The 8,581-nt window shown below is 37.0% G+C and overlaps 1 non-coding gene across 1 annotated transcript; it reads left to right on the top strand.

The window, feature by feature from the left end:
* Nucleotides 1-8,109: 8,109 nt before the first annotated feature.
* Nucleotides 8,110-8,216, top strand: LOC131234155 (small nucleolar RNA R71). Its single transcript, XR_009165563.1, has one exon. It is a non-coding gene; the product is annotated as a small nucleolar RNA R71 (small nucleolar RNA).
* The last annotated feature ends 365 nt before the right edge of the window (nt 8,217-8,581 follow it).

An 8,581-nucleotide genomic window follows, 5' to 3' on the forward strand; every position in this document is an offset into this window, starting at 1 on the left:
AATTAAACTTTTCATTCCTAATTCTCAATAGGAAAGGAAGATTAAGGGTTATCACCACCATCCCGGAATGATTAATAACGATTTCCAATTCAAATCTAAAATAGGAAAAAAGAATCCAAAGTTATCACAACATCTATTTAATTTGAGATGAATAAACATAGAAAACAAAATATCACTTGACTATAAATAAAAGAGGAATAAAACAAGAAAAAGAAAAACTCTCATGCTCAACTTTCCAATCCTTTATTTCTAATGATAATCAGTTACAAGAGATAACTCCTCATAAATAAACTAAAAGAAGAAAAGGTACACCATTATCTCCTTGACCTTTCCAAACCCTAGAAATGCTTTGAAGCATTATAGGGAGTCTTATTTATAGTTGTACTACATGCCTAGTGATGAAGACTGGACAAAAGCTGAACATTAGTTTCTCAAAATTTTTGGAGTTTTACCCTAAATTTCGACTTTCACCAATTTTCCAAAATATACCTTGAAAAATGTTTTAAAAATTTAAGAATTATTTGTTTTTAAAACCTTTATTCAAAATCTTTTACCTTCATTCCCCCCGGTTTTCTTGGTCTTTGGTATGTGAATTCTTCAAACTCATTTCAAATTCCAAATCTTCAATTCTGGTGGACATAAATATTTCTTTTGGATAATTTACCTTAAGTTCAAAATCACCTACACATAAAACTTTTAAATTATTAAGATATCATTTTATAAAACCAAGGTATAAATCAAAAATATAATATTTAATTAACATCCCACCAAGTTTTTTATTGATAAAAATGCATAAGTGTCTTCTTTCAATATTCAAATCACTTTCAAAAAATTTTATTCCCAAGTTTTTAATCTAAAAACGGGTAATTTTGAAAACTTGATTCGAATCAATGGAAAATTAAAAATCTCTTTTCAATATTTAAACTAAACAATAAAAATTTTCTACTGTCTTATAATTTATTTACTTTCCAAACTTTAATATTTAAATTTACCATGTCTACCTCAAGTTTTATTAATAATAATTTGATTTCAACTAGTCTCTTTTCCTTCTTTTTTCATTTTTAATTCTTTATTTTATTTTTCAATTTTCAAACTTTTCACCTTTTAGTTTTTAATCATCAAACCTTTTTGTCCTTTCTGTTTTTAACTGCTTTGCATTTTTAAGGTGGAAAAATTCTAAACTTTTCCAAATTTTAATGTAAATTAACAATAAAAAATTTATACTATTCCTTCTTATAACAATTAACTAATTAAACTTCCTCTTAATTAATTAAACAAAATTTAGACATGTTACTCTTATCAAACTCAAAAATTCAAAGAATTCCATCTTACATCATCTCAAAATTCTTAATTCCACAAATTATCATTTCCCAAAAATATTATTACCGAAAATTTAAAAATTTTAAAATTTTGTCAAAGTGTGACCCACCTATGGGTCCTATCTCCCATCCCCAACCTAAAACCTACATTGTCCTAATTAAAAGTTCATCAATGAAAGAAATGAGAAGTGTTAAAATTAAAGGGAAAAATTTTTCCAAAGTTTTTAACAGTAAATGGGTTAGACAAGCTAAAAAATTAAAATCAAATATCAAAATCCCAAATCCTATAAAACCAATAAACCTCATCAGACTAGGAGGTTAATCCTAGAAAATAAGATTTAATGGAATGTCCTCTGAATCAAATTTTTAACAAATGGCTTTAAAATGTCCATTCACTTTGAAAACATTGTTTGGATTCTTTACGGCCCCATGAGGATGACATTAGTAACAATGAAAGGACCAAACACCCATGTTAGAACACTTGTGAAAAGAATTTAAAAATGTTTTTGATCAATTATGAATGTTTCAAGGATGTTTCCATCATGGAATCCTTCATTGTCCCTTTGTAAAAATTTTTTTAAGTCTTACAGCCCTGAAAGGCGGAGGTTATCTCACATGAGCGTACGGTATGCACAGGGTTAATACATGACTGGATTGTATGACTCATGCATCTTGCATTGTATGATTATGATTACTATACGCCCTAGTGACATCAGGGTCGTAGCCTCCATAGACATGTCGTGGATAGCTAGATGAGACACCAAAAATGTTTTGTTTGAACATCTGGGCACTTTGGATGTCCGTGGGTGAAAGTCCATAAACCTCCGTGGCCAGGAGATGCCCCAACATCTAGACCGAGTGGATATATGAGCGCCCAAGTGCGGAATACCAGGAGGCTGCGTCTCCCGCTGTGTCATGGTCGGTTGGGAGCGGGTGTGGCCTTACCCACCCGAGAGTAGGGGGCATAGCTAGGCTGAGTTTGACCAGCTCGTGAATGGGTCTGCTATTAACGTGCTTGGTAGATACTGGCTAACTACTGGTCAAGCGGATAGTGAGATCTCTTCCACTTGCATGGTCGCGCGTCGGTGGGCGGCGATTTGCATGTAGAGTGTACTAGACCCGGTGATGATCCCAGAGATGAACAATATCGATATGTGGACTTATTGAGCAGAGTTGCTCATTTATTTATTCACTATCCACTCAGGGTGGTGCGCAACTATTTGTTACGTGTACCTTCGCAATGGTCGATTTCGGTTGGGGCATGCGACTAACCCGAGATCGAGTTTACCACATTGAGTCGACTATCCAAATTAGGTATATGACTAATTTGGATAAAAGTCCTTGTGATAGACTCCATAGCTGCGATACTACGTACTATCATCCAGACTTCATGCCCCAGCTTGGTCATTTCTTTCGCAACGCATATTGTATTACATTCATGGCATATGACATTTTGAATTATTGTGTTTCGCATTTATATGGTTTAGATACATAACGGTATTCATAAACTCATTAGGAATTGTATATTGCATTGCATCCTCGGCCTCTAATATGGTAACTCTCTTTATGACTCCTCATTTGCATAGTTGATCCGTATTACGTACTGATATTGTTTGACTCATGAACTTGTCAATATTTCCGCTTACTCTGATATTGTATGATTCATGATCTTACCAGAATCTCTGATATTGTATGATTATGACATTATATTGAATACTTGGCACTTGCCTTGTGCACACACTTACACCACCTTCTAAGCTTTTTATGAGCTTATGTACGATAGATGCGTCCTGGTGGTGCAGCAGCATGGAGCTTAGAGCATGCGGTGACTTCCGGAGCTTTGATTTTGACATATGTATTTCCCTTTCACAATTGTATTCAAATGTTTATATTAGTGGATATGTGATGATGATGTTGTCTTTGTGAGTTGGATAAACTTGTGGTAATGCTTGTTATGAAACAAATGTACGTTAAAAATTCTCCTTGTAGGATCTCGGGATTAGAATCTGGCGTATAGACGCTGGGAGCCGCGATGGGGTATTATGGAGGTTGTCGGCACCGGATGTAGCGATCTGAAATTTTGTAAGCCTGGTTTCCGAGTTTGGCCCGTGACATATAATGAGTGCACTACTGAGACTGGTTATAGTCATTGTATTTTAAGGGAATCAGGGAGATCAAGTCGAGAAAGGTGGTCGGCCACTACGTTTTCTACTCTTTTTTTGTCTCGTATTTCAATATCAAATTCTTGGAGTAAGAGGATCCATCTTATCAGGCGGGGCTTGACATCCATCTCAGAAAGAAGATACTTTAGCGCTACATGGTCCGTGTAGATGATGATATGATTTGATCAGGTAGGACCTAAATTTGTCAAAAGTGAACACTACAGCTAAGAGTTCCTTCTCTGTAGTAGAGTAGTTCACTTGGGCAAAATTTAGAGTTTGACTTGTATAATCAATAACGTAGGGCTTCTTTTCTTTTCTTTGATCTAACATCACCCCAATAGCATAGTCAGATGTATCACACATAATCACAAAAGTGATACTCCAATCGGGTGGTTGCATGATAGGTGTGGTAGTTAACATGCCATTGAGCTTAGTGAAAGCTTCTTGGCATTGTTCAGTGCACTCATATGGTACATCCTTTTGAAGTAAATTGCATAAAGGATGAGAGAGATGACTAAAGTCCTTTATGAATCATCTATAGAATCTGGCCTATCCTAGGAAGGATCGCACGTCACGTACGCTCTTGGGTGAAGGTAGGTTAGAGATAAGATCAATTTTTGCCTTGTCTACCTCAATTCCCTTGGATAAAATTATATGTCCAAGCACAATTCCCTTGGGAACCATGAAATGACATTTCTCCCAATTTATAACCAAATTCTTTTCATCATATTGCTTCAGCACACATTTAAGATTTTCTAAACACTTGCTTAAAGATGGACCAAAGACAGAGAAGTTGTCCATGAAGACCTCTAAATATTGCCCCACCATGTCAAAGAAATACTCAACATGCATCGCTGAAAAGTAGCGGAGGCATTACATAATCCGAATGGCATCCTTCGGTAAGGAAATGTGCCAAAAGGATATGTAAATGTTGTCTTCTCTTGATCTTCAAGGGCCATCTCTATCTAATTGTAACCCAAATATCCGTCAAGGAAGCAATAGTAAGAGTGACCGGCTAGCCTTTTCAAAATTTGATCAATGAAGGGCAAATGAAAGTGGTCCTTCCTTGTGACGGTATTCAACTTCCTGTGGTCAATGCACATTCTCCAACCACTAGTAACTCTAGTTGGCATGAGTTCCTTGTCAGCATTGGCTACGATGGTGATTCCGGACTTCTTTGGAACCACCTGAGTTGGACTCACCCATTGATTGTCAGATATAGGATATATGATACCCACATCCAACAACTTAATTACCTCAACCTTAACCACTTCTTTCATATTTGGATTGAGTCGATGTTGTGGCTGTCGGGAGGTTTTCGCATTATCCTCAAGATGAATGCAGTGAGTACAAATCAAAGGGTTAATTCCCTTGAGGTCCGCAATCGACCATCCAAGAGGTCCCTTATGCTCAATAAGAGTGGAAATGAGCACACTCTCTTGTTCTTTCTCAAGGTGGGAAGAGATCACCACCGGGTATGTCTCATCTTTACCTAAATAGATATATTTAAAATCGATGGGCAAATGTTTTAGGTCAAGCTTTGGTGCTTTGAGGTTAGATGGTAGAGGCACTACATCGGTTTGGGGCAAATTTTTAAAATGTGGCCTCCACCGGTTAACTTCAGGTACCGGTGTAGTATCAAGCAAGGCATCTATCTCCCTAATCATGTCATCATCTAAATCAAGGGAGTGAGCCAAGCATGTCTCTAGAGTGTCAGAGTATAGAGTCAGGAATGTTCTATCTTCCACGAAAGAATCGATCACATTAATGTCGTGGGTATCGTCATCATCCTCTAGCTGTTTATTCATGTTGAAAATGATGTTGAGCTTCAATGTCATATTTTTGAAAGATAAATTCATAATTCCACTCTTACAATTAATGATAGCATTTGATGTAGCTAGGAATGGGCGACCAAGAATGATGGGTATTTGAGTGCTCACATCAATGATGGTTGAGTATCCAGGATAATAAAATCTACTGGATAGTAGAATTTATCAACTTAGACCAGCACATCCTCAATCATTTCTCTCAGTACACGAACTAAGCGATCGGCAAGTTGTAATGTGGTCCAGGTGAGTTTTAATTCACCTAGACCCAATTGTTCATAAACCGAGTAAGGGATCAGATTTACGCTAGCCCTCAAGTCAAGAAGTGCGTGCTCAATCCGGTCGTTCCCAATTACACAAGTGATGGTTGGGTTATTAGGATATTTGTATTTTTGTAGCACATCTTGCTTGAGGATGACACTCACTTTTTCTATTAAAAAGATTTTTTTGTATGTTTTACCGTTTCTTGGTCGTACATAAATCTTTTAAAAAATTGGTATATGAAAGGATTTGTTTAACGGCATTTAGTAGAGAGATGTTGACCTTCACTTGCTTAAGCACCTCTAGAATATCCTGAAAGTTAGAGAAAGGTTTTGGTGTAATCAACCGTTGAGGGAATGACGCAATTGACTTACTTTGAGGTTTCGGTTCTCACCCATGTGGAGCATTGCTAGGTCTATCATTCTCATCTATTTCTAGGTCCTTAGGCTTTTCGGCCCTCACCGGAATAGATTTGTCAATTATCTTCCCACTCCTAAGAGTGGTGATAGACTTATCCTGCTCCATCTGTTTTGAAGAGCTTGGGTCACTGATTTCATATTGCTATTTTAGATTAGGAAGAGGCTGAACTGGAAGGATCCCCTTTCTCCCCAATCGAATTTTTTGTTTCAAGCCCTTGTATGGCCTTTGTAAGGTCTTGAAAGGTGTAACAACTCATTTTATCTTTTTGTTGTTAGTCGAATACCTTTATGCAAACATACAACCTTGACAGAAATAGAAAATATAATAAATCCTTAGAAATACTAAAAAATAGATAGTCCTCACCCCATTCATGGTAAAAGTGTTGAATTTCGGGGATGAAATTCTCTTTAAGGGGGGTAGATTATAGCACCTCATACTTTCAGTACTTGGGTGTTATTATGAAAACCCAACTTGCTATAAACATAGATCTATCCTACATAAACATCCAACTTCATGCTGGCCTAACTCTAACCATTTGGGAGTAAACGTAACCCATAGATCGAGCTATCTAACTATATAATCATAAACAAAAATTTAGATTCTCAACTACAGAGGCCTTAGGACGCCTGGAATGGGTGAGAAACACTTTTGGGACAATTTTGAGTTGAATCCTAAGATTCGATCCTTAAAATTTGCAATGGATCATTGGATTTGAGATCACTTAAAACCTTACATCATACAGTGAGGGGTCTGATCATCAAATCAGATATTAGATTTAGATGGAGACTTTAAAGGACTCTTGGATCATTGCGGATCTGTCTTGAAATGATTCAATCATTCAGATTCATGATCGTTAGTTCAATTAAGATGTAGGAACAACCAACTATAAAAATAATCATGAAATAGACTACTGACATCTGTTACCGTTGATGGTCAGATTTAATTGCAATTTAGCCATCGGATCTACAAGAATCCATAATTGAATACCCATATCTAAAAATATGGCCCACAACCCTCAACCTACCGATCCATCATTTAATCATCACCATTGAATCATCTAATCATTGAAATTACCATTGAATTCCACATGGGCAGTCCCTAGGATCTTTTAACTAGAAATGGATTAAGATTATAATAGAACCGCAACATGATTAAAAATACATGCAAAGGAATGGCATGATTTATAATAAAATAAATCATAAATAAATAATACTATTCAAATAGCAACCTATCATGACAATATTGAATATACAAATAACTAACTCGTAGGACCTATTGACCGTTGATTGTCATATTGAAATTAATTTGACCGTCGAATCGACTTAATCAACACTTTAAGATTGTAAATCAATTGTTATGGGCCACCTTAGCTTCAGATCAACCTCATTCCAGGACTCATGGCCCAGAAGAGGTAGACTAAGTGAATGGATGAAGTGGATTTGAAAAATACATCATGGTGGGCCCCACACAAGTGCACATGTGCACAACCCATGTAAACCCGCGGTGCACCGAGATGCACAACCTCGTTAATCGGGCGTTGACCCAAGCAAGACCCAAAAAAGGGAATTTTATCTCCTTGTTCTGGCACGGATTCGTTTCAAAAGGACGGTCACGGTTTGTTTGAGATAGGTCCTAGCACCATGAGCATTGATTACATCTAGACCATTCATTGCACCCAGATGTAAATCTCGAACAAACCCCAAGTGGTTTCATCCATCCATATTCATTCATGAGCACACAAACACGAGCGCAAGTAGGGTTGCGTGCAAGCGTCATTCCAGAAATGGAAACTTCGTTCCTTGCTGACAATTCAGGAGCACTACTCTCTTGCTTTGAGACCATTGGATGCAAAGCATCTCAACCCTTCATAGGTTTAGGGTTTTTTAACAAAAGAGGGGCAACTTAGAGCATTTCTATTAAATACGGTTACCCTATAAAGGATCTCAGCCACTCGTTTGCCTCTGGAAACTGTGTGAGGCATCCTAGTGGTTGATGCTAGGGCAACCAACAAGGCCATCTCATGCCGATTTGAATTCTCGCAAAAAACTTGTGATTGCGTGAGTTGGCGCATGCGTGAGCTTAATCCCTCATAGAAAAAGCTTGCTATATGCCATGTTTTGTAGCCATGTTGTGGACATGAATTTATGAGATCCTTAAATCACTCCCAACATTAGAAGAATGTCTCATCATCGTTTTGCGCAAAATTCATGATTGCTTTCCTTAAGGCTTTTGTTTTATAATAGGGAAAGAACTTTTTAAGGAACTCCCTTATTATCTTAGCCCACGTGTTAATGGACCTTGGTCTTAAGGAATGTAACTATGACTTAGCCTTTTCTTTCAAAGAAAAAGGAAACAATTTCAGTCTAACTGTGTCCTCAAACATGTTTGGGAAGTGTAATGTAGATATGATTTCATCGAACTCTTTCATATGCAAGTATGGACTTTCATATCTAGTCCATGAAACTTAGGAAGGAGTTAAATTACCCTTGGTTTAATATCCACAGTTCTTGCATTCAATGGAAATATCATGCAAGAAGGTGTACTCACCCCCGTTGGTTGTAAATAATCTCGTAAAGTACGAGGCGGGGGTGCA

Source organism: Magnolia sinica, chromosome 18 (genome assembly GCF_029962835.1).
Source record: "Magnolia sinica isolate HGM2019 chromosome 18, MsV1, whole genome shotgun sequence".
Taxonomy (NCBI): Eukaryota; Viridiplantae; Streptophyta; class Magnoliopsida; order Magnoliales; family Magnoliaceae; genus Magnolia; species Magnolia sinica.